General features: G+C 51.9%; 1 protein-coding gene across 5 annotated transcripts in view; it reads right to left on the bottom strand.

Moving 5' to 3' along the window:
• The window catches only part of TSPAN14 (tetraspanin 14), a 57,779-nt gene extending 31,584 nt beyond the window's left edge, over positions 1 to 26,195 (bottom strand). The window contains exons 1-2 of one of the 5 annotated variants that reach the window (XM_045437854.1): positions 26,113 to 26,159; positions 23,850 to 23,956 (exon numbers count right to left, since the gene is read on the bottom strand). The gene's annotated coding sequence lies outside the window, so the exon portion shown is untranslated. Of the gene's footprint in view, positions 1 to 13,665; positions 13,691 to 21,188; positions 21,301 to 23,849; positions 23,968 to 26,112 lie in introns of those variants that run through there. The other 4 variants (XM_045437857.1, XM_045437855.1, XM_045437856.1 and 1 more) reach the window with 4 other exon arrangements.

The raw sequence follows: 26,195 nt of genomic DNA, 5'->3' as shown, positions 1-26,195 counted from the left end.
ACTCAGACACTTGGAACTGCACTAGCCAGGTCCACACCGGGGAAGGACTAGGAAACCCCTGATCACCCATGACACCGTGCACCACACTCAGACACGTCCCCTAAATGCCTGTCATGCACGACCCATTGCACCACTTTTGTTGGACCAAGATAACCCTGTGAGGTCTAGGCGTGGGGATGTCCCAATGACACCATTTCCCCATCCAACTCACAAAAGAGGAAACTGTTGAGGGGAAACATTTCAGTCTTTTGTCACCCACTTGTTTATTCCTCCCCGTGGGAAGAAAAGGCACTCAAGTAACCACAGGCGGGGAGAGTGACCCCACTTCCCCACCCCCAGGGAGCCTAAGGAGCAGGAAGAAAGGCTGCCCCTCTCTCTCTCTCTCTCTCTCTCTGTCTCTCTCGCACTGCAATCTGCCCTGCTGGCCTCCGGCTGTAGAAGCAGGTCCCTAATGTCACTGTCACCAAAGATCTCTGAATGTAAACCAAAGGAGGTAAAGGGAAGATCTGTGTGGACCCCAGTCCAAGCCACGCCTCCAACACAAGGCCCTGGGGCCCTCAGTTTGGGGAACGAAGCCAATGCTGAGCTCCAGTGGGTCTGGTTCAGCCGCTTCACAGCCTCAACGCCCTGGCCACCCCACCTGAGTGTTACCCACGCTGACACAGCACCCCGAGAAGGTGACAAAGGCCCTGGTGCCGAAACTAAAGCCCAGAGCTGACCCAACATGCAGCCAAATGACCCCGAAGTAACCGTGGTCCCTGACAGCTCATCTTATTCGCTAAACCAAGTCATATCAGAGGAAGGCAGAACTCCGCTCTCTACCAACTAAGGAACTTAATTAAAACCAATACCATTGAGGGACGCCTGCTGGCAAAGCCTGTAGAACATGCAACTCTTGATCTTGGGATTGTAGGTTCGAGCCCTATGTCAGGCGTAGACATTACTTAAAAATAAAGTCTTTAGGGGCGCCTGAGTGGCTCAGTCGGTTAAGCGTCCGACTTCGGCTCAGGTCATGACTGCATAATTCGTGAGTTCGAGTGCCACATCGGGCTCTGTGCTGATGGCTTGGAGCCTGGAGCCTGCCTGAAATTCTGTGTCTCCCTCTCTTTGCTCCTCCCCTGTGTGCACTCTGTCTCTCTCTCTCTCTCAAAAACAAAAAAACATTACAAAAAAAAATTTTTTTTTTTCAACGTTTATTTATTTTTGGGACAGAGAGAGACAGAGCATGAACGGGGGAGGGTCAGAGAGAGAGGGAGACACAGAATCGGAAACAGGCTCCAGGCTCTGAGCCATCAGCTCAGAGCACGACGCAGGGCTCGAACTCACGGACCGCAAGATCGTGACCTGGGTGAAGTCGGATGCTTAACCGACTGCGCCACCCAGGCGCCCCCAAAAAAATTTTTTAAGTGAAACATAAATAATGTTTTCGGCAGCCGCAGCAATTATGACAAAGGGTAAAAAAATCTACAATGTCTAAAAATCCATGCTCAAAAGACTCCAGTTTTAGACACAAGGACAAAAGAGACGGACATTAAATGAAAGGGAAGGACAATATAATGAACAGATGAGAAAATGTTCAACATCGCTGGAAATGAAACCGAACGACGATCCAGAGATGCTATCTCCTGTTACACTTTTTAATTTGACAAAATAACCACGTAGCTGCTGCTGGCAAGCCCGTGATGAGGATGCCAAGTCCGTGATGAGGATGCCAAGTTCACACCTTGCTGGCAGCAGAGTAAATTGTTACCACTCTTTGGTAAGCAATATGGTTACAGACACTCAAAACCAAAAAAAGAAAAAAAAAAAAGAAAAAGAAAGTCATACCCTTAATCCAATGAAGTCATGACTAAGAATCTGCCTCCAGAAAATAAACCAACAAAAGAAAAAGAATATGCATTAAGTATGAAATCTGAACATCATGGTTTGCAATTACAGAACAATTTGTAAGCATGTGGTTGAAGGCCAAAATGGAATATAAAAGTGTGGAAATGGTTGCATGGGGGGGGTAGACTGCTAAGTGATTTTCTAGAAACGTTTCCACTGTTGCACTTAACCATTACCACCTCTGCATTATAAATGTAAATTGGCCATTGCTGGGGGTAGGATGTGCCAACCTCCAAGGATGTTGGCCCTCCCAACGTGATGACCTCTACGGTCCTTGTAGACAGGGCTTGTCTACTTTGGGATTCTTTCAGCCTGTAAGATTCCTTCCTTCTTGTTAATTTAAAAAAGTAGCACGTGCTCCACTGTAAAATACGTGAGCAGCTCAGACGTATGAGGAGTAAACGGGCAATGAGAAGCCAGCAGACGATGGCTTTCACATTTTCACCATGACCCACGGTAAGAAACACATGAACAAAATCAAGCCCGTGCACACATATTCATGTGCACAGCTGAGCTTCATGAAAAAATACCTCCCTTTTTGTGCCCCATGCATTCTAGATTTGGGGTTTCAAGTTTGTTTGTTTTTTTCAAAATCATGCCTGCACAGAATCCAAGAAGCAACTACCATACACGTTGTGTTAAGAAAAAGCAGCTTGTAGGCCCTTCCCCCTTCCAAGGGACCCTTTCAACTTTCCAGCTGATCTTGATAGCTATACCCCAAATAGCTCTTAGAAATGTCCATATATAACACGCTTGTGTTACTATTCCTTGGCTTTTCAGTTTTAGGTATTACCTACCTACTTCCTACCCTGGAAGGTGACGATGTAACTTTTTTTTTCATGTTTATTTTTGTGTGAGAGAGTGAGCACATATGTACTGTATGCACACACGCACACCCTCTGCCCCTGGCGGAGGGACAGAGAGAGGGGGACAGAGGATTGGACACAGGCTCCACGCTGTCAGCAGGGAGCCTACGCTGGCTCGAACTCACGAATCGTGACATCATGACATGAGCTGAAGTCAGATGCTTAACCGATGAAACCACCCAGGCACCCCACTCTATTTACTCCTATAGAAACCACTTGCCCCCCACCAAGCTCCCTCATCCTTCTCCTTTCCTGTATCTCCACTCCAATTAAACTCTAGCAATGGCTAGAGTGACTTTCAGAGTTTACATTATCATGACCACTTCTAACATCAGGGAGAGCCATATAAATCATAATTACTTTTCCTGCACAACTTTTTGTTCTCTGGAGTTAACGATTCTCTTATTTTTCTGTTTGCTTAATTTCCTATAAATTTATCCATAGTCAACCCCAAATTCAATGCCAGTTGTCCAAGTCTCCTCTCAGTAAGTTCACTAACAGCAGATGTTCTGTTTGTATTTCTTCTTCCAGAAGAAAACTCTCCTGGAGCTTACGGAGCTGCTTCGATCTGGACTGGTACCCAGAATTCCCTTTACCTCAATTTGGGACACAGCCCACGAGAGATCCAGTCTTTGCTCACCTTGGTGGAGAAAACTTTCAGTGCAAAAGGCAAGTTTTTCGAACCCTATATATCTGAAAACAGGTTTATCCTGCCTCCACTCTTGAACAAAAGCATGTGAACGGAATTGGGAATCAATTTCACAGAGAATGACAAGGCATCAGTCTACATCTTCTACATTCCAGCGTATTGAGAAGCCGTGAAGCCACTCAGGTTCCCCATCTGTGTGTCTGATGCATTTCTTTCTCTGTATGAAATTGTAGGATCATCCCTTTCTCCCCAGCATACTGAAATTTCAGGGTACTGGTCTGGGTTCACCTTCACCCACTTGGTTCAACATCCAAGGAGTCCTTCCAATATGGAAACCAATATCCGCCTAGGAAATTTTTTTTCTTGATGATTTTCCCATTCTTACTTTTTTTTCTCTTCTCTCTCTCTCTCTGTAACTCCTATTAATGGATACGGAAACCCTGCGTGATCCTTCGCTCTGTTATCCATCTCTTCATCTTTTTTGTTTTCTGGAAGAACTCCTTCAACTTTATTCTCTAATTGTTCTGATATTTTTGTCCTGCCCTCATTTTTTAAACTTTTAATAATTTATGGGGCGCCTGGGTGGCGCAGTCGGTTAAGCGTCCGACTTCAGCCAGGTCATGATCTCGCGGTCCGTGAGTTCGAGCCCCGCGTCAGGCTCTGGGCTGATGGCTCAGAGCCTGGAGCCTGTTTCCGATTCTGTGTCTCCCTCTCTCTCTGCCCCTCCCCCGTTCATGCTCTGTCTCTCTCTGTCCCAAAAATAAATAAACGTTGAAAAAAAAAAAAATTTAAACTTTTAATAATTTTGTTTTCAAAATATTTTTTTGTAGCAGCCTGTTCTTACTTCATGGATACAAAAATTTCTCTGATCTCTGAGAAAATGTCTAATTTTTTTCAAAATGTTCTTCCCTCTAAATAGCATGTTTCTTCCAAGTGGCCTTTTTTTTTTTTCCTATTTGTTTTGCTTCCTTTCACGTTAGGCACCTTCTTCAGATGTTAATAATCCTTAGTAATCCTCATGAGGAAGAGTAAATGCCTAAAAACTAACTGGAAGCACTGAGTCCTGGGGCAGGTGAGTTTTTGTGAAGATGATTGGGCTGGGCCATTTGCTGGGGAAACCTTGTTGTTGGCATCGTTAATTCTTTCCTCTGCGGCCAGTCTGGTTCCCCAGTGAGGTCTCTTTTAAGCTCCTACCTGGAAGGAAGGGGGCTGGCTGTCATCAGTGTTTGAGAAGCCAAATGGAAGTAGAAGGCTGGGGAATGAATGTGGTCTCCATATGCATCTCCAGGAATACCTGGGGTTTCACAGGTCCCTGGTTTGTTCTTCTGCAGAATAAATCTCCAATGTCCAGCTAAAGGGAAGAGGGCATCACCAAGCAACATGGAGGAAGGAAAGCAATCCAGGTATCCAACCACATCAGCCGCTTTCAAAGAATTCTTACATTTAGCCACCTCAGATGCTCCTCTGCACCACGCCCGAAAATAACAATGTGGGTGGTGACACCAACTTCTCTCATTATTTTTTAATTTTTTTTAATGTTTGTTTATTTTTGAGAGAGAGAGGGCACGTGCTAGTGCCAGCTGGGGAGGGGTACGGTGGGGGGGGGGAGAGAGAGAGAGAGAGAATCCCAGGGCATGTGCTAGTGCCAGCTGGGGAGGGGTACAGAGAGAGGGAGGGAGGGAGGGGGGGGAGAGAGAGAGAGAGAGAGAGAGAGAGAGAAAGAGAGAGAGAGAGAGAGAGAGACAGAATCCCAAGCAAGCCCAGCACTATCAACACAAATGCCCAGCTCAGGCCTCACATTCACGAACCATGAGACCATAACCAGAGCCAAAATCAAGAGTCAGGCACTTAACCAACTGAGCCACCCAGATGCCCCCCAACTTCTCTATTTTAAACTGGGTCACTCATCCATTACTGGCTTGCAAATTATTTCTTGTTGTTTCCTTTCCCATCCCCCCTATCCTCATACAGATTTTTTTTAAAAATCCCCTTTATCTTAACTTTTGTGAGATTCTACGATAAAGTAAAATTAAGCGTGTCCACTCGACCCACCAATTTTACCCAGATGTCTAGGAAGACTTCAAAATATTTTTAGCTGCCATCTTTTCACTGAGCAAAGTGAAAAACCCAGGAAGCATAACTTCTCACCGTATAAAAGAAAGGGCAAAAGAAACTTTGCAGATGTAACTAAGACTGACTGATCAACTGACCTTAAAATAGTGAAATTATCAGAGTAGGTCCAATGGAATTATGTGAGCCCTTAAAAACAGAGCTTTCTACCAGCTGAGGGCAGAAGTAATCTGGAAGGTTCCAAGCATGAGAAGGACACAGTACATAATGCTGGATCTGAGATCCAGGAGACATGTGCACAGAGCAGGAGATAAGGGTAGCCCTGGCTGACAGCAAGGAAGCAGGACCTCAGTCCTCCAAGAGTCAGGAACTGAATTCTGCCAATAACTGGAATGAACCTGGAAGTACATTATTCCCCAGAGCTTCCAGAAAGGAACGCAACCCTGCCAACACCTAGATGTCGGCCATGTGAAACCCTAAGCAGAGATCTCAGCGGAACTATGCTGTACCTGGATAGCACTGTCCATCCATAACCTGAGCTGGAAACCTGCCCTCCCCACCCCACCCCCATTACCCTTGCTGTCTCCTCTCTCACTCATTCTCCAGTCAGCCATTCACCAAGACTCAACTTTTCCACCTGGCTTTCAAGTCAGTGAAGGGCAGCCATATTCCCAAGGGAGCTGGGGGCCTGGCTGTATCTCCAAGTAGCACATCTTAAGCCTCAGACATTCCTACCACCCGAGAAGAGAGTCCTCAGAGCCCATTGGGTGCTGGGGAACATTCTCGGGCCAAAGAAACAGGTAGGCCTAAGGTGACAAGTCAAGGATAGGAATGGTGACTATGGAAGGGGAACAGGTTCCGGTGAGACAGAGGATCACAAAGGCAGGCCAGAGTAGGCTGCCTCATTGTCCACAGGAATGAACCTGTGACCTCAGCCCCCAAGGCACAGCCACCCACTAAGGGGAGGAAGGCTCAGATCCACGAAGCTCAACGTCTCGGAGTCACCCTCAGGGTCAGAAGTGTCTCTGTCCTACTCTACTTAGGACCCAACTCCTCATGGCCAGGGTCTGCCAGAAACAATGCAAACTGTACACAGTGGCAGCAGCCATTCAGAGGTATCCAGAAGTCTGACTCTTCGTCAGAGGAAGACACTACAAGTCACACAGGGGTAAGGGTGGGCCACCCTCCCTTATCATGGCATCACAAGCACTGAGCCCCTGGCACACAGGTGTGGGAAAGGGAGATTCCCAGAGTTCGGAGACCAGAGGCCCAAGGGATGGCCTCCACGTGGAGGTCCGGGAAAGCCTAGGCTACCAGCTCTGAGCCCCAGCAGGCTCCCCCCCCCCCCCCCGCCCCCCGCCATGGGCCTAGGGTTCTAAGCACCTAGTTTCCTGTATGAAACCTTGAACTTAGCAAACAGCATTATGAGTTTCCACCACCAAAACCCACAACCCAAATCCTGCTGAGTCTAAGGAGCGCCAAGGGGCCTCCTCGTTGATCTGGTGAGAGGAGACCTTTGTCTACACCAGTGCTGTTGCTGGGAAAGAAGCAGAGGGAGGGACAGAAGTGGGTCAAAGGAGGGAAGCAGGGAGGCGAGGGCTCAGCGGGAAAAGTGCTGGGCCTGGAATGGAGGTCACCTAATCCAATGATTTTCAAACTTACTATTTTTATTACTTTTTAAGCTACAGGAGCTTCTGTTCAAAGAAATTCTGACCCAGAAACCCAGCATGAAGACAGGCAGAGCAGGTTGCTTGTCTCAGGTGTCTGGGAAGAAAGAGGAGGTTCCGTGAGGAGCACACTTGAAAATCATGGGTCTCGTCCAGCTGATCCCAGATTCCAAAGAACATCAGAATCACTCAAGGAGCTTTTTCCAAACTGCACAGGGAGACTAGTTCAATAGAAGTGTGGCAGACCTAGAAATTCACATTTTTTTTTTTAAATTTTTTTTTTCCACGTTTTTATTTATTTTTGGGACAGAGAGAGACAGAGCATGAACGGGGGAGGGGCAGAGAGAGAGGGAGACACAGAATCGGAAACAGGCTCCAGGCTCTGAGCCATCAGCCCAGAGCCTGACGCGGGGCTCGAACTCACGGACCACGAGATCGTGACCTGGCTGAAGTCGGACGCTTAACCGACTGCGCCACCCAGGCGCCCCCTAGAAATTCACATTTTTAAGAGCTGTCCTTCAAAGCAGTCAGTTTGGAGGAACTCTCACTGGCAAAATCTGAAAGAATCTGAGCATCAGAATAAACGATAATAGTAATGGATTTTTAATTCGTTGAGTAAAATAAGAATCCTTGAGTCCACTCTGATATATATAAATGGATAAATAAACAAGTGGAGAAGAGAAAGCTCTTTTTTTAAAATAAAAAAAAAAATGGTTTGTTTTTTTTTTAATTTTTTTTTTAATGTTTATTTATTTTAGAGAGAGACAGAGACAGAATGTGAGTGGGTTAGGGGCAGAGAGAGAGAGGGAGACACAGAATCCGAAGCAGGCTCCAGGCTCTGGGCTGTCAGCACAGAGCCGGATGCGGGGCTCAAACCCACGAGCTGCGAGATCATGACCCGAGCCGAAGTCGGATGCTCAACCAACTGAGCCACCCAGGCGCCCCTAAAAAAGGTTTTATTTTTACGTAACCTCTCCATTCAATGTGGGGCTCCAACTCACAACCCGAAGAGTACAAGAGTCACATCCTTAACCGAATGAGCCGGCCAGGTGCCCCAAGAAAGCTCCTCTTTAGCAGAATGCCAAATGACAAATGCAGAAGGAATTAACGGAATTAAAATATCACCATTTGGCAACCATGACATAAAGATCTGTCAAGAATCTTCCACCAAGGATCATCGGTGGGTTCTTTTTTGATCCGTTCCAGATGCTGCAACAAAACAGCACAGGCTGGGTAGCTTATAAAGAATGGAAATTTAGGGGCGCCTGGGTGGCTCAGTTGGTTAAGCGGCCGACTTTGGCTCAGGTCATGATTTCGCGGTCCGTGAGTTCGAGCCCCGCGTCAGGCTCTGTGCTGACAGCTCAGAGCCTGGAGCTTGTTTCAGATTCTGTGTCTCCCTCTCTCTGACCCTCCCCTGTTCATGCTCTGTCTCTCTCTGTCTCAAAAATAAATAAACGTTAAAAAAAAAAAAATTAAAAAAAAAAAAAAGAATGGAAATTTATTTCTCATGGTTCTGGAGGTCCAAGATCAAGGTACCAGTATGGTCGAACAAGGGCCTTCTTCCTTTCTAGTTCAAAGCTGATACCTTTTCACTGTGTCCCCTACATGGTGGAAGGAGCAAGGGAGCTCTGTGGTGTCTCTTTTAAGGGTGGTAATCCTCTTGAGGATGGAGTCCTCATGACCTAAGCACTTCCCAAAGGCCTGCCAAATCGGACATTAGATTTCAATATGTGAATTTGGGGGATACAAACACTCAAGACGGTAACAGGCTCTTAAATCAGTTGATAAAAGTTTGATGAGAAACAACATGTTTACATTATCTCAAAGCATCTCCCCATAGGACACTTATAAATTACAGAGAACATAATAGTAACTCAGCAGTGGAGAAACCCAGCAGATAGTACCTTGTTAACTAAGTCATCACTTTTTTCCTCACCAGTCATGAGTCAAGCCAACATCCATCCCGCCTGAGGGGAAACACTGAGAAGGACACCTCATTCCTGTGGTATTCCTGATGAAAATGCATAACATGGGTCCAATCATAAGGAAGAATCCAAGAAATTCCAATTAAGGGAGATTCCACAAAATAACGGGCCTCAAGTCAAAGCATAGAGCTTGTGGCCATTTCCCTTAAAAAACAAAACAAAAACAAAAACCACAACAACAAAAAAGAAATAAAGCACTAGCACAGAAAGCAAGTCTGGGGCCCCGAGATCTTGAACATGATTCATCAGGCATTCATCCAACTACAGGAGCACCATCGAGGTGGTGCAGGCCCACCCAGGTGAGGCGGGACTTAAGTCACCCACAGCTGCTGCCCCCGCACCTTCTCAAAAAGCTGGGTGCAAGAGGCCTGGCACTTTCCTGCCTTCTCAGTTGCTCTGCCCTCTGCCAGGGAAAGTGAAGCTGCCGGCTCACAGGATTTGGGGGGGGGGGGGCCTGTGCCCCGCGATCATCACGGCAGGCCTATTTTTTTTTTTTTTTTTTTTTAATTTTTTTTTTTCAACGTTTATTTATTTTTGGGACAGAGAGAGACAGAGCATGAACGGGGGAGGGGCAGAGAGAGAGGGAGACACAGAATCGGAAACAGGCTCCAGGCTCTGAGCCATCAGCCCAGAGCCCGACGCGGGTCTCGAACTCACGACCGCGAGATCGTGACCTGGCTGAAGTCGGACGCTTAACCGACTGCGCCACCCAGGCGCCCCTAGGCAGGCCTATTTCTGAAACCCTAACTGCATTTGAAACGCCTACACCCAGAAGCCGGTTGCACACAAGATGTGGAGAATCTGGGCCCAGTTCGCAGAGACATCTTCACCGTGGACAAGAACCCAGGAGGCCAACACGCTGGGCCCTCTGTCCACTGTGAAATTCTCAACTAAGGGCCTGAGGCAAGGGCTCCCCAGACTGAGGACGAGGCGGCAAGCAATCCATCAGTGCACAAACTCGTTAGGCCAGTCCCTCCCGGTGAAAAGGCTTTTGTTGTGGGAGACACAACACCTCGGACTTGATTCTGCGTGTCTGGACACCTGCTGCGTGTGGGGCACCCCGAATGAGGCCGTGGGGGTGAAGAGCTCACAGTGGGGCGGGTGCCTGACTCAGGGGACTCGGGCCACACTTCCTTCTACCAGGGACGGAGTGAGTCAGGTAGGTGCTGGAGGGCAGGATCGTGCACAGGAAGGAAGGACGAGGTGGGAAGCCGGTCAGGAAAGGCACCACAGAGCTGGTGGTTTCATCGTGAACGACAGGAGGGCTCCACATCTAGACAGTCACCAACTTGCCCTGAGACAGGGACACCACACCGCCACGCAACACAGAGCGACCAACTGTCTCTCACCCCCAAGACTGTCCAAGGCGATTATCAACACAGCCCCAGGTGTGTCCCCAGCTCTGGGCCAGGCCCTGCAGATGGGATCAAGACACGCCAGAGCAGCTGCCCCTGCAGAGGGGAAACAGTTGGGGCCCTGCACGCCACAGATGTTCCGCGTGATGAGTGAGTCCCCTCGCAGGGAGAAGTCACTTCTGCTCCCATAATGGAGTCTCCGGCGCCCTTAGGGGAGCTGCTCCAGCGCGCTGCAAAGATTTGACCTGTGCGTCCAATGCAGACCTGAAATGTTCTCTGTGGAGTTTGCCCCACCCCCACCTGCGCTCCCCCAACAAAAAACTATGTAAGAGAACTCAGAATGACACACACTGCCTCCTTTTCCTCCCATTTTCCATGCCTGAAACACAGAAAGATTGTGTTTCTAAAATGTTAAAAAACGCCTCTACGCAAAATTGCACAGCCCACGCTACAGTATGCAGTGTTTTAGGACGACCAACCCACTTCTCTCCAAGGACAGCACTGGGAGCACCCCGTAATCCTGCTCCAGGCAGGGAACGCTCCAAGGCCAGGGCAGAGCCTGGCTTCTGGCCTCCTCCCAGCAATGCAAACAGCCGGGGGAGAAAGGTTCACAGAGCAAAGAAAACAAAACAAACTTCCCAAACAAGCTAAGAAAAGTGAAGCCTGCTAGAAAAAAAATAAATAAAACGTCATGCATTGAAAACATAAAGAGGAAAGGAATGGAGGGGGGTGGGAGGAGAGATTTCTTTTTTAAAAAAAATGCAAATCAATGGTGGGACACTGCTGAAAAGGCTGAGAGGGGTCTGAGATCAGCGCTCAGTCCCTACACGGAGTCCCTGAAGGCCAGGGGGGGCCCCAGCAGCTGAGCAGGGAGCCCATTCTCCCCCAACCCAGCAGCACTCACCCCCACACACCCCACCAGAACACAGAAGGTGGGCAGGCGATCCTAGCGACACCAGGAAGGCCAGATTCAACTTTTCTCTGCTACAAAAAAAAAATTTATAGTCCCCTTTCTGGAGTACTGCTTTTAACTTCGACATACACCAAAACATCTTTCTGTGGGATGTTTTGTGTTTCTACAAGAAAACAACATTTACAACCTGATTCTGATCCTGTCGTCCAGCTGGGACAGGCGGGGCGGGGCAAGTGGCACCAGATGGCTGAGAGAAGCTCCCTGCCACCCTTTCACAAAGGAGGGCTCCAATTACCCCCTGGGCTCTGTGCCCCAAAGATGACCTCGCCAGCAAGCTTGGGGGAGGTGCCCACAGCTGCCAGCCGAGGGGAGGGGGGCTTTCTCGGGGCCCCAGCCCTCCCTCCGAGACACCCCCCCCCGCCCCCCCCCCACTTCCGCCGGCCTCCCCAGCCCGGCCTCCCCACCCGGCACCCAGGGATACCTCCGGAAACTGCACACCCCAGATGGCAGGAGCTGGGGAGTCGGAGTTGCCAGACTTGTTTCAAGTGGACAACTTTCAGGAGGGCAAGAGGGTGAGGTCTGCAAAAACCACAAAACAGACTAAGGAAGGTGCTAGAGCAACAGGCAGGCGGAACAAAGGTGTCTGAGCCAGGGCTTCTCAAACTTGAAAGTGTATGCAAATCACCTGGGAATTTGGTTAAAATGTCAAGGCTGCCTCTCAACAAGCTCCCAGGTGCTGCCACTGCGGCCCAGAGACAGGCCTGGGGGCCGTGCTTTGAACAGAGAGGGTGTGAGGTGCCCATCAGAAAAGCCACAGCACTCAAGAAGGAAAACAACCATTAGGGCAAGTCCAGGGAGGAGAGCCCAGCCACCTTTATTGGGAGTACGTTTCCGGGGACACAGTCCGCGTTCCTGGAGCAGTGCGTTAATTCTGCGATTTGTGTGGTATTTTAGTGCATCCCCCTGGATCCGCACAGGTTATTTTTATTCCCATTTCACAGCTGTGGAAGCTACGCTAACCAAAGGACTTGGTGAAGCCGGACTCCCTGCCTCTTGGGCGTCTACCAAGACCGAAGGCCTCCTGTGACGCAGGGCATAAACACAGAGCCTAGGGCAGTGACACAGAGGCTGATCCAGGCGTGGCAGACAATGGGAGGAAAGCCACTGGGCCGGCAGGCACAAGAGGCCCAGGGGATGTTGGCTGGGTGGGGAAAGGCAGATAAAGGGCCAGGAACCAACCCTAAAGGGGCACCAGTGAAAGGATGGTGTCGCCTTCTGGAATCTACAACAAAATAAAGGCAAAATTTAAGCCTAGCCGCCCCCTCCAGATGAGGAAAGGGGATATTTACGTACAGAAGGTGTCTCTATCTCAAGCGTTTTGTTTTCACTTTTGTTTTTAATTTTTTTAATGTTTGTTTATTTTTGAGAGCGAGCACGAGCAGGGGAGGGGCAGAGAGAGCAGGAGACACAGAATCTGAAGCCGGCTCCAGGCTCCGAGCTGTCAGCACACAGCCTGAACTGTGAGATCATGACCTGAGCCGAAGTCGGAAGCTCAATCAACTGAGCCACCCAGGCACCCTGTTTTTACTTTTAACAGGCTGGCCCCATTGAAGGGAAGGTCAAATGAAGAACTTAACTTTCCTCCTCCCCCGGCAACTCCTTTTTCACTGAAGGGATGTGGCCCTCCCAAGAGAAGAGTTACTCCCGCCCTGCCACACCCAGCCCCTGAGAACTGACAGTGTAGGGCAGGCCTCAGGGTGAATGGGTTTCCCTGTGAAAAACAATGGACATCTGTGGGGTGACTCCCTCAAGAACCTAAGGAAGAAAAGGCCTCCTTAATCTCATCTGGTAACATTTCTTCCCCAAAAGATCCCGAGTTGGCAAGAGGGGCTCTCAAGGTAGTGAGCAGCCATTTTGGATTTAGACTCAAAGAATTCAAAGAGTCACAGCTAAAAAGTTTCCAAAGTTCATCTGTGCAACCCTTCCATTTTCCAGAGACAGGCACCCATGGAAATGAATTGCCAAGGTCACCTCGGAAAGAGCCAGTGGCACAGGTGGGACTCAACCCCAGCCTTCTACCTCCATGTGCTTTTTCCAGAGCACCGTGCCCCAATCGTGAGCTTTCCCAACCCTGCCCGGGTCCAGCTACCGGAAAAGCAGCGCCTGTGTTTCAATGCATTTGAAAGTTAACTTCGCTCTTTTTTGCTGAGTCGTGTACAACATTTGCTAAAATGATACTCCAAAGTGCAACCCTGTCCAGGGCTGGAACTCACCTCCTAAGTTGTGAGACTTGGCTAATGAGGGACCGAGCAGAATCTGCCACCCCGAAACTTGCCTCTTTGGCATAAGGATTATCTTGATCTTGTTATTTTTTTTAAAACAGCAGGCACAGGAGAAGAGCTGAAAACCGGAATAGAAGTTACCGAAGGGAAATTTACATTTACAAGGGAAATCTCCATTTGGAAGGGTGTTTGCTCTCAGCACCAGGAAGATAAAGGTGACACTAAATCACAAGATAGTCTTATCAAAGGAGACACAAACTTAAATCTGCATAACAACCTTACCCTGTTTCCAGGTCTTCCCCACCCAACCCCCCCCCCACACACACACACACACCCCAGCCCCAACCATCTTTCTTGTGTCTTCAGCTGAAAAAGGTGATGGCATGGGCCATTTCATGAAGTTCCTCAAGTTTTCCTGGATCTCTCATGCATGCAGGAGGTGGACATGTTACTAAACTTGTTTGTTTTTCTCCTGTTAATCTGTCTTTTCTTACAGGAGGTCTCAGCCAAGAACCATGAAGGGCAGGGGGAAAATTATTTTTCCTCCCCTACAATCAGCCAGGCTGATCTCAAGGATGGATGGGTTTTGAAAGGGTAAAATAAAATACTAAACAAAAGAAAAACAGAGAAAGTTACTAGTGCTCATGCAAAGCAACTCTACTTCAAAGACAGGTGACTATTACAGATTCTGGCTGTGGTTGAGTTTAGAAAGCAGGAGATTTCTGGTTTGGGGTGGGCACAACTCCAGGAACAGGTGCCAGGGAGTAGCCCTCAGCTCTGCCTGTTAACTCCACACGTGGGTGAGACCAGCCCCCCAGGAGGAAGCTTATTGTGCCAACCAAAAACTGGGGGAGGTGAGACACAGGGACAAGGGACGGGTCCCCTCAATTGGGAGAAAAATCCCCACAGACATACAGAGACCAAAATAAAAAAAACTCTCAACCACCCCTGCCACTTAATGCCAAGAGCTCTTCCTCCACAGACTTCATCACAGGGTGCCAGGAGGTAAAGGAGGACCACACCTGGTACCTGGGAGTAGCTTTTTCTGCCAAAGACCAGGAGGCTAGCATTCCCAAGGCACTGTTGTGTTCTCTCTCCCCCTCTCTCACACCCGCAGTGGCCACAAACAGGTGGGACCTCTCTCAGTCCCCACTGTACAAGTCACCATGATACTGATCCAGTAAGAGGCGGTGACCTTCTCTAACCAAACAGAGATCTCAACACCCCTGGGGAGACAGGGGTGCAGCTGGAGGAACTGAGTGCAGCCAGGGGATTGAATGCCTTTGGCTCAGTGGAAAGACTCATGTCGTAAGGGCTTCCGCTGGTGCTGCACACCCACCGCCTGCCGCCGGCTGCCTGCCCAGCCTGCCGCCTGCCTGAGATTCAAGAGTCCGGAGACGGCAGAACAAAGGAAAATGGCCGTGGCTCAGGCAGCCTGAAGGCTCCAGGCCAGCCGACTAGCAAGCAAGCTTTTCTGCATCTGAGTGCTCCAGGGAGGAACAGGGGACACTGGGCTGAGCACTGAGGTACAAAGGAGAGGGGAGCCTTCGAGACTGACAGCATCCCAGGCATGCACCTGACCCCCATCCAAGGGCACAGCTGGGCCAGGAGAGCTCAGGCAGGACCCACTCCCAGAGGTGGCAGGCAGGCAGGCAGGTGGCTGATGGGACAGCGACCAGGCACCCCCACTCCTTGCCCAGCTGCTCAGAACTCTTCCCAGGGAGGGGGGTGGCTCCGAGCACAGCATGGAGACTTGAGAGAGGGGAATGGAGATCCTGATGGAGGTACCCAGGAAGAGCAGGGCCCATCCAGACCTCCAGGGATGGCGGGGGTAGGGGGGGGGGGGGGGTTGGAGGGCAGGGAGCGCTGGGAGAGGGCAGAGTCCAGGCTGGGCAGCTCAGCCAGCATCACAAAACACAAAAGCGTCCCGGAGTGGCTAAGATCGGTCTACCAAAGACTTCTGTGAGCATAATGGGCTCCTGCTGCCAGCAACAATAGCAGCCCTGGCCACCCCCTCTCCTCCTCCCCTCCCCTGCTCAAAAAATTCACAATGGGAGGCAGCAGGAAACCAGGGCAGAGCCTGTGAATAGCTCCACTGTCAGGCCCCAGGCCCCACCTCCTTAGCCCTACAGGTCAGCCCTAGCTGCCACCCGGCCACAATAGGAACTTCTGTGCTGCCCAGGCCCCAGAGCCCCATACAACAGAGCTGTGGGCATGGAAAGCTCTGGACTTCTCATAGGGGCAGCAAGAAATAGCAATGGTGAGCGAGACGGGGCAGGGGCACAGGCATCCAACCCACCAGATCAGGGTCACAACAGCCACCTTTCTGTTTAGGAAGGGCTATCTGCCAGCCAGCCCTAAAACTTCCCCACTTCTAGCCCTGCCCAGCCAGAGCGACAAAGGGAAAAATTGTGGTCACTTCGGAGGCACACGGTGGCCACGGGGATGGGGAAACAGCCAGAGAGCTCCCAGAACTCCCAGGAGGATGCCAGGGGATGGCTCCCACGTGCACCGTCTCTCATATTCCGCCCTCCCTCTCCCCAACCCAAGCCAGGAGGAAACACTCAGCTGCCCTCACCGCCCCCCCGCCCCCCACCCTCTGCTTCTGCTTTGGCACCTGCTCCAAAGAGAAAGCCCATCTATTATTTACACCAGGTGCCTTACACATAGGCCTTTAAAATCACAGGGTGGACGAAGCTGGGGCTGCAAAGCAGGTAGGAGACGGGGATCCCAGAGCCACAGAAAGTCCAAGGAGGCCACGACAGGATGCCTGACCCTCACAGCGACCCCCAAAACTGAGGGAGAAAGCAAATGCCCAGCCCCTGCTGGCTTCTCAGCCAAGACTCCAGGCTCATGCCCCCAGCCCCCCACCCAAGTCCCACACACTCCTGGGCCTGGTCATACCCACATTTTCGAAGTCTCTCCTCCCTCCCCAGACCTCATCTGGCACTGGCTGCCTCCTCGAACTCTTGTATCACGCTTTTGGGCGCGCACAGGGCACAGCCAACGGACGCAAACAACAGGTGCTCCGTGGAGGCTGGATAACCTGAGCTGAACCAAAACAGACTGCAGTGGAAACCAGGACACCAGCACCCCAGTCTCCCCTCCAGCCCCGGACTCTGTTTGCAGAAGTAAATACAAGATCCCTCCAAGAAAGAAAAACTCGGAAACCTTCCTTCCCCCCTCTCCCGAATCAAAACAACATGCTTCCTTTCTTGTAAGCACCCAGTGCCTAGACTCCTCCTCCAGTGGCCTATTACAGACCTATGAGCATGTGCAAGGCATTCCTGCAGCTCGGCTTCTAGAAGCCAAATTGGTACTGAAAGCAACCTCAATGTCCATCCATAGGAGGCTGACAAAGCGAATCACAGTTTACCATGCAGCGGAAGAACAGGTCGCTGTTAAAAAGAATGGACTAAAGCTACACTTTAGAGTAAAATTCACAAAGTACAGAGGAATTAGCATACCAGCAAGGGGATAACGGAGGGAGGAGGACAGGCACGCTCGCCTAGGCACCCAACATGTGACAGAGGCCTCAGGGGAGCAGAACTGAAGAGGTCAGGCATGGAAATGCTCATTTTCACTGTATATCTTTATGTGCTTTTTTATCATGTATACATTTTAACTAAAAGTTAAACTTAAATTGACATTTAAAATCCCTAGGGGCGCCTGGGTGGCTCATGTCGGTTGACAGTCTGACTTTGGCTCAGGTCATGATCTCATGGTTGATGAGTTCGAGCCCCACATCAGGCTCCGTGCTGACAGCTCAGAGCCTGGAGCCTGCTTCAGATTCTGCTTCTCTCTCTCTCTCTGCCCCTCCCTTGCTCATGCTCTGTCTCTGTCTGTCTCAAAAATAAAATAAACATTTAAATAAATAAATAAATACATACATACATACATACATACTTACATACAATCCCTGAAGTTTGTGGCTGTAGCCACACACACACACACACACACACACACACACACACACTCACACATGGCACCTGTACCTCTCCCTGCATGCAGCTTCTGGCATCTCCCTAGAACAAGGGGCTGAGGAGCAAAGTAGGGGAAGGGGTGCCAGCGTCTGTGATCCAGAAAGAGTAGCACCACCTCAGAGAACTCCCTGCTCACTACTCCGCCCCAGGTCCCCACATACATACAAGCTTTCCCAGGAAGACCAAGAGCAGATTCTGACAAAGGCAGGAAGGAAACCAGAGGTTATTCCACAAGGAGGGCCACCTGTAGGCAGGTGCACTCTGCGGTGAGACCGTAAGCCCCCAAGCTTCAGGCCTGTGCCCGGAGGAGGCTGAACCGCAGGCATCCCAGGCCTCCAGCACGGACCCTTCTCCAGGGCCCTCCCCAGCCATCAGTGAGGCTCAAGATCTTAGTGGTACGAACCCATCCCAATTTTAGCAGTTAAAGAAAGCTATTTCAACAGATTTCTAGGCCTGGCCCAACTCCAAGTACAGGCTAAAAACAGTTTCTCCAAAATCCCAGCTCAAAACCCCAATCCCTTAGCTACTAAACCATATATTGTGTGTGTGTGTGTGTGTATATATATATATATATATATATATATATATATATATATACACCTTTCAGGAAATAGGAACTGCAAAATGGAGTCGTGAGATAGGTTTGTACATTTATTCCTTACTAGAGGGATACATATATGTTGTTTAAAAGCCTCCTTTAACTGCATGTCAATAAATACTGTGCACTCAGAAGCGCTGATGTATTTCCTCCAAGTGATTTTCCCCCTGAGGAACAATATAATAACCATCCCAGTCTCTCCTGCTTCTGAAGGGTATGACACAATGCCTACTGGCCAGACCATTTGGGTGAGACCATCTGGAAGGCAGGGAGTGGTTCGTGAATGGAACTCTTTCTACCTAGCAGAACTAGGCCCCCACTCAGTGCCACCACACCCCTGGCCACCACAGCAAAGATCTCCTGTTGACCTCAAGTTCACAGACTACCCAGGCCACAGAGAAAGAAGGCTGGACAGAGGGGAAGTATGTATGTTTGGCTCCCCTATCCCATAAGACGCTCTCCAATGGCTGTTCAGTGTTCATCTGTAGACCCCCAACCAGAGATTACAAATGAGATTTCACAACGAGCAGAATCAGGCTGGCACTTGGAGCCCTCAAACCTCAGCTGCTAGGAAACAAGTCCCCGCCCCTGTCGATGAGCCCGGAGCAACTCCTCGGCAGCTCTTTCCCCGAAATGCTAGAACCCTCCATCAGACCAAGACCAGCCTCTGCCAGACCTCTGCAACCATCTTCCTGCATGAGTGGGCAAGGCCCCCACCCCCAAGCAAGCACTGATGCTCAACAACCAAATCCTGCAGCATCTGCACTGGCACCTGCCCCACTACCTCACCTGTCTTCCCACAAGAAAGCGGCTCGGTTCAGGACTACCCGCACCCAGAGGGGCCCTGGGCCACCTCCGCACCTGGGTACACACCACGCCCTCCTCCTGGCTCCCCGGGGAATGAAATCCCGACTGCTACCACCGCAGACTCTGTTGTCAACATGCCCCCTCAAAATGTATCCATATTTATACCATTACTTCTATTTCACGGAGAGACATCGACTGTGGCAGGCAGAATGAGGAAACAGAGCCAGCTTCTGGCCTGGAGCCGTCAGGACGGAGGAAGGCCCCCGAACCCACAGCCAAGAGGTTTTCTTCACACACCCTTCTTACTCACAACAGCAGGTGGCCTCCTTCCTAAAAAGTTGGCTGTTGAGATAGAAGGTCCCCCAGGAGTAGAAGATGCACCAAACAAGGTCATCAGTGTGAGGACTGACCAAGTAGAGAGGAGGGGCAGAGAGAAAGCAAGGAGCGTCACACACGGTTGGCTGGTTGCAGGGACGGGAAGGCCTTAAACAGGGCGAAGAAGGCTGGGGGCTCCCACCCAGAAGCCCCCAGTACACAGCCCAGACAGGGAGAGGAGACCCGCCCCCCTTCCCCCCCCACCCCCCAGCAGCTCCCTGGGCCCAGCTCAGACAAATGAGGCAGCCCAGTCCCTAGGCCGAGAGGAGGGTGATGCACAAAGCTGTCAGACTGGTTTGCCCAGGATGGAGAGAGCAAGAAATACAAGGTACGGAGGCCAAGAAACAAGAGTCAAACAGGGAGGGTTGTCGGGGAGCCAAGGGGCTGTGGTCTGGCACCCAACAGGTCTGGCAACAGGAGACAGTAGGGGGGGCGGGGGCCCACAGGGAGCCCAGCCCCCGGGTCTACACTATTTCCTGGGTGCTCAGGGGCAGTCCAACAGGCTGAGAGGGAGGAGCCAGCAGTTGCTGAAAAGACTCGGTTTCTGGAAACAAGGAGAGCCACCGCTCCTGAGAAGTAAGTGGGAAGAGCGGGAAGCTCAGGCCGGGCGGGAACCGGGAGCAGGACCAGGGACCGCACGCGGGCTGCTGCAAGCCTCAAACACGGACGCACAATCTCTCCTTGACCAGACTTAGGCTCTTCCAAGCCCTCCGCTCAGCCAGGTCCGGCCTGGGGCTTCCATCTCCGTCCAGTTTCAGAAAGAATCCTGCTGGGTCCGTCTGGCCAGAATCCCCTGCCCTCCGTGTCTGACCAGTTCCTCCTCTTCCAATAACCCTCAGGTAACAGCTGACCCCCTAGCCGGCCTTCAGCAGAATCCTGAGGTCTGTTAGCAAACCCCTAAGGCAGAAGTCCTTCTGTCTGCTGCAAGTCCTACATCAAGTCTGCTTTACTGTCTTAAAGTGTCAGAATAATTATTTAACAACATGGAGCTTCAAATCTTCCTGGTCCCCAAACGGGGGAACCACTCGGTCTGGGGCTGGGGCGGGCCTCCCCCACCAAGCTCCAGGGACAGGCCCGTCTGCCTGGCCTAGGAGTAAAGGCCTAAAATAAGACAACCAATCTGCAGGCTGGTTAGTCGTTAGGGAGGTCTCTTCACGACAACGGTCACTCAGTGGGCAACCAGAGCCTCTCCTCGGAGCAGTTGGCAGCGGCCGGGAGGCCCCAATCTGAAGCTGAGGTGGCTCTTTTCCTTATGGCCAACTTTCGGAGAAGCCCAGGTTTCCTCAGGCACCCCGACGGGCTTCTGAAGCTTGAAGCACAACACCCTGCCTTGGGACCATGCATCCTGGCGCATGCTGTGGCCCTCGGGCCTCTCAGGCTTACCACTTGCCACTCAGACCTCGGGATGCAGAGGAAAGAGATTCAGAGGACACTCGGTTGATTCCAGCTGCTGCTAAGGACTCTCTCCTGGGTGTCACCACTAGGAATTCCTCAAAGCCTCTTTTTTTTTTTTTTCAAAGCTCTCTGGGCCCTGCAGAGTAGCTTGGCACAGATACCAGCAGCGGGGACCCACAATCAGGGAAAACCCAGAGAGGTCACCAAACCTCTCTCCTCAGGCTCGAGCCCTGCCCTGTCCTGGTCGGTCCCTGTCCTGGTCCACCTCTCCCCCAACCCACAGCCCTGCGGGAAAGCCCAGCCTCAGCTCTGCCAAATTCCAGGAAACACAGTCTCAGGCAGCAACAGGAGCTCACCTCTTACCCAGGATCCCGGGGGCCGCTGTAGAGCCAACTGCCATGACTCTCTGCCACACAGCACAGGCTGACAGACCCCCAAGAAGAGAGGAGCCAGTCCCTCCAGTTATCTAGCTGATGGACGCCAGGATTCTAAGCCTTCTCTCTGGCTGCTCAGCAAGGGAAGCAGAACGGACAGACCTCAAGAAGTGAAGAGTTTAATCCCAGCCTGCCCAGGCCCACTGAAGCTCAGCTTACCAGGCCTCCAAGAGAAAAACCACAGCACAGCAGAGCCTGGCCCAGCCCCACCCAACCCCACCAAGCCCAAGAGCAGAGGAAGTGGGGTTCCCGGAACCAGCTGCTGGTGAGCACTTTGCTGAGCCCCAAACCAGAGTGTCAGGCCTAACATTCTGCTTCCCGGACCTGAAGTGTGCACTTGAGTTTTATAGTAACCCCATGAGAGACAGGAAGGGCAGATTCCTCCCTCATTACAGATGAGAACATCAAGTCCAGGAGGAGGAACAAAGAAAACAAAATCAAAGACAAGACGTGTCTACAGGGTCACTCGGCTACAAAGCAGATACAACCCGAAAGCTGGCCTCCCCACTGTCCACCCTACAGGCCGAACAAGGTTATTCGTCTTAATGCTTCACTGGCAGAGGCTCTGAACACTTCCCACCAACCAGGGCCTGTGCTGTTCCCACATAGGCACCTGCCCTTGTCTGAGCCAGAAAACATGCCGTGAGGGAGAAAATGGACGTAGAGACAAGTATGAGTATCCCACACAGATTCATGGAGGACACCGCTATAATGGAAAAGAAGACAAGCCAGTTGCCATTCACCTGGACCGAAGATTCACAGAGCACGGGTCTACGCAGTACCCTGGGAACTATGACGGCCAGCCAGGAGCAAGCCCGCTGTGGTAACCCACCATGACCTCTCCCTCTTTCCAGAGGTGGGAAAGCAGAGGCTCTGGAAAAGGAGGAAATAGGACGAAGGATAGTAAGTTAACCCAGTGCAGAAGAACCTGAGGTCTCACGCCTCCACCAGCGTTTCCTGGCCCTGCTGGAAGTCACCAAAGAACAAGCAGGTGACAAAGCACAAAAGCAAGTTCCACAGTGTGGTGGGCTCTTTAACATCTTGCAAGGGCAACTTGAGTGGAAAACTGCAGTGAACAGAGGGGTTCCGCCCCCTTCAACAGGCCAGAGAATCACCCCAGCCCCACACCCAATCAAGCTTTTCTCCATGGGATTCTGTCCCTTAGTAACTCACTACCTTTCCTTTCCCCACACCCGCAGGCCTACAAGCTCAGCCCCAGAGTCTCAGAAATGGAAGAGGAAGGTGAAGACCTAGAGGGGTGCCTCTACCTGCTCCTGTTTCTAGAAAAGGTGGCTGACCCTACTAGCCACATACAGGTAAAACATGGGGAAGGCCAAGAACTCCATGGGCTGAACTCCAAGGGCTGGAGCAGGAGCCAACTTTCTGTCGCATAGACATTAACATCCCTCTTCAAAGGCCACTAGGACTGAGCAGCAGAAAACAAGGCTCATTAACCCAGGTCACAGTCCCTAGTACTGGGCTAGGAGCTGAATATATGCTTAGTAGAAATCATCCATGGCCTGGAACTCACTAGTCCTTGGGCCCACAAATGAATAAATGAAAACCCAAGGAACCCAAGTCACTCGCGCGGGATCAGACCAGCAGGCTGCCTCTGCAGACTACCTGTTCCCACCCTAACATGCTTTCTTGTTCACCCTACCTCTGCCCTTCAAATGTGGCGCTTCGATTCATCTTTAGCCTAAACAGTGCTTCTTTAATTCACGATCACTGTTTCTGGTGACACTCAGACCCAGGCCTTGGGAAGAAATCACAGAGGAGGGCACCACGGGAGGCAGATGGTAAGCATTTAGTGCCACTCACCAAATATTCCCAATCCCCTTCGTCACCCCACCTTGTAGGTATAAGTAGGCCCACGTGGCTGCTTTGGCCAGTGAAATGCCGCTTCCAGGTGGAAGCTTTAAGAGCCAGGGTGAGACTGGTCATGAGCTCTGTCCCCCTGTCCAAGAGACCAGGAATGTTCCAGTTAATCAGCATGGGTTCCACAGTGAGAACAACAGAAAGCAGATTTGGGACGGATGCGGTGCGAGCAATAAATAAACCTCTGCTGCTTTAAGCCTCTGAGATTTGGGGATTGTTACCACAGCAAACCCAGATCTATCTAGACAGATAGAGGCCGTGACTCACGCCCCAATCTTCTCTGCATGGCAGTGCTGGTGGGCCCATTCGCTGGCCCAAGGGAGGCTGAAGCTACTTCACCCGTCACTCAACAGGGGTTCCGGGGTGCCTGCTACGTGCCCGGACCGATGAGATGCTTTCAGAAGCAGGGGATAAAAGGGCCGCTGCATTGAAGGACCTAGTAGCTCCACTACGGGCCAGGCTTGTGCAGTGTACTAACCAACTTTCATACGAAGGCACAGTCTACATTAGAAATGAGAAAACCTGCTCACACTGAGACTTTAGTCTGTGACCTCTCCAGAACAGTTTCCTCATCTGTCATATGGGGCATATAACATTATCTATCATACTGTGTCGTGTCAAGGGTTAAATGAGTTCAAGCAAGTGAAGTGTTCAGGAAAGAGCTTGGCATCTGTGTCCACCAAGAGTAAGTCTCAGTAAACTCACCGTTACCACACTCTTAAACCGTGCACGGAATTGCTTGCAAACTTGTCCGTAACTTCCACTAGGTTTTACATCCAGCACAGGTTGCCCAGGACTGGCACAATGGCACTCTGTAGGCAAGGCCAAATAGAAAATAAGTCCAATCTCTGAGCACATGGTGACCCAAGTGAGGCCTTAGATAATGTTTCTGGAAGCCCAGAACTCCCTGGCTTCCACTATCACCATGATTTGCAGGGCGGAGTCCCCTCCCCTCCAACACAGGGCATGAGCTTTGTCCTCCCATCCTCAAATATGGGGAGGGAGGCACCCTCACCTGTCCTCAGAGATGAGCACAGCTGCCCAGTTGGTAAAGGAGGGAACTTCCCTGGGCAGCCCACCCTCTGCAGCCCCTTCCCCTCCATGCCTTTTCTTCCTAAAGGAGCCACCTCCAGAAGCACCAGTGGGCTTGCACTCCCGCTTGCCTGAATAATAATGCTGCCTAAGGGGAGACCAAGTACAAATCAATAAAACACCACTGAGCACCGACCACCTATGTCCAGGCTGGGCTGTAAGACCACACAGGGCCTACGGTCTCTCAGGGAGTTGTGAGCCTGGAACAGTGCCTGCCAACAGCACCTGGCACGTCTGGCACCCCACAGACTCTCCATCATGCTTTGTTAAATGACCTGAAAGTCACATTTGATGGTCCAAGCGGAGCAGTTCAAAGATGTGGGGATGGAGAGAGCAAGAAATTCTCCAGCTGAAGGTGGGAACAAAGCGCGATGCAGCAGGAGAGGAGGGGAAAATCCCTCTGGTGGCCTGTCTCCCAGACCCTAGGGATCATCGGACTGGAACAAAGTTTGGAGGCAGTTGAGAGAGGAGCTAGAAGGGTACATGGGGCCAAGATGGAAGAGTATGTGCTGCATTCTGAGGGTCCCAGGAGGATCTCTGGAAGGAAGGAAGGGTGCCTCTGCCAACCACTGGGCTAGTTGAATGTAGAAGGGATAAAGGGGTGCTGGGTGGGCTCTGGTGGCCTAGACCCCAGGTTTCCCTTCACAAAGAGGGAAGGGTGGCCCAAGCACTCAGCAGACACTAACTTCCCCTTCTTTGAGGTCAAAGGGTAGTTGGAAGGCTACTTTTGAGGCTTTGGCAGGCAGCTACACCCACTCCTATCAGCCCCAGCCACCCCCATCCGGGAAGGAAGACCTCTAGGGAGCAGATCACTAGAGTGAGCACACCCGCAGAGGCTCCACTCTAACGCCCTGCACTGGTGTCTCAGCATGACTTGATGCCCCCCAGACACCAGCACCCCGGGACAGTCGCTCAGCTTGTACACACACACAGCCGCACTCATCGCCGCTGGCAGCCAGAGGCCACTGCCAGTACTGGGGCCATCGCCTTCCCCCTGACTCCCCACAGCAGGGAGCGCTTCTAGCAGACCAACTTCACACGTGTGCCGGAGGTTCCCCTCCCAACACACACACACACACACACACTTCCTACCCAGCCGCATAATCACCCCTACACACACATACACACTTTCCACCCACCCGCACCACCACCCCTCCCCAGCAGGAGGAGCGGCGCGAGACCAGCCAACTCCACCGAAGCTCCAGTTAGGTCAGGAGTTCGGCTCTGCTCCCAAGCACAACCTCCAACGACGAACGCGGAGAAGCTGGGTCACCACCTACTCAAACTCGGGCCGCCCCAAACCCGTGCAGGGCAGAGTGAGGCGCACCGCCCGGGTGAGCGACTCGGTACACACCCACCGCGGGGCAGGGGAGGGGACGGCCCTCCCGGGTCTGCACCCATCCTCTACCCTCGGCCCGAGCCGAAGGGAGTGCCCCTCCCTGGGTTCGTTACAGGGGACAGGAGGCAGAGCCCCTAAAGGCGGCGGTCCAGCCCCCCTCTCCCCGAGCTCTGCCACCCCCGCGCGACTCCGGCGCGCACCCGTCCGGGAACGCGGACAGGGCGAGGGCTATTGAAGCCCCAGCGCCAGGCTGGTCGCCCGCTGAGGCTCTCACTCCGCCCGGCGCCGGAGTTCGGCTTAGCGGGGTCCGGGCCAAGGCCTCCAGCCCCTCGCGGGCGATCTGGGCAGACAAAGCCAGCGCCGCCCGTGGGGCCGCCTCCGGGACAAGGACGAGGAAGCCGGAGGGGTCGAGCCCGAACCTGGGGATAAGTCCCAGTCCCCAGAGGGCCTTCGGGGGGCGGGAGGGGGGGTCGGCCTCAGACAATGAGCGGGGCAGGGCCCGACGCTCTAGCGGGGGGGGCTCCGCGCTCCACTCACCCGGGCGCGGCAGCGGCGGCGGCGGCGGCGGCGGCGGCGGTGGCGGCAACGGCGGCGGCGGCGGCGGCGGCGGCGGCAGGGGC

The sequence above is a fragment of the Leopardus geoffroyi genome, chromosome D2 (assembly GCF_018350155.1).
Source record: "Leopardus geoffroyi isolate Oge1 chromosome D2, O.geoffroyi_Oge1_pat1.0, whole genome shotgun sequence".
NCBI lineage: Eukaryota > Metazoa > Chordata > Mammalia > Carnivora > Felidae > Leopardus > Leopardus geoffroyi.
Note: the sequence above shows the minus strand (reverse complement) of the source record. Positions and strands in the feature narration are given on the sequence as shown.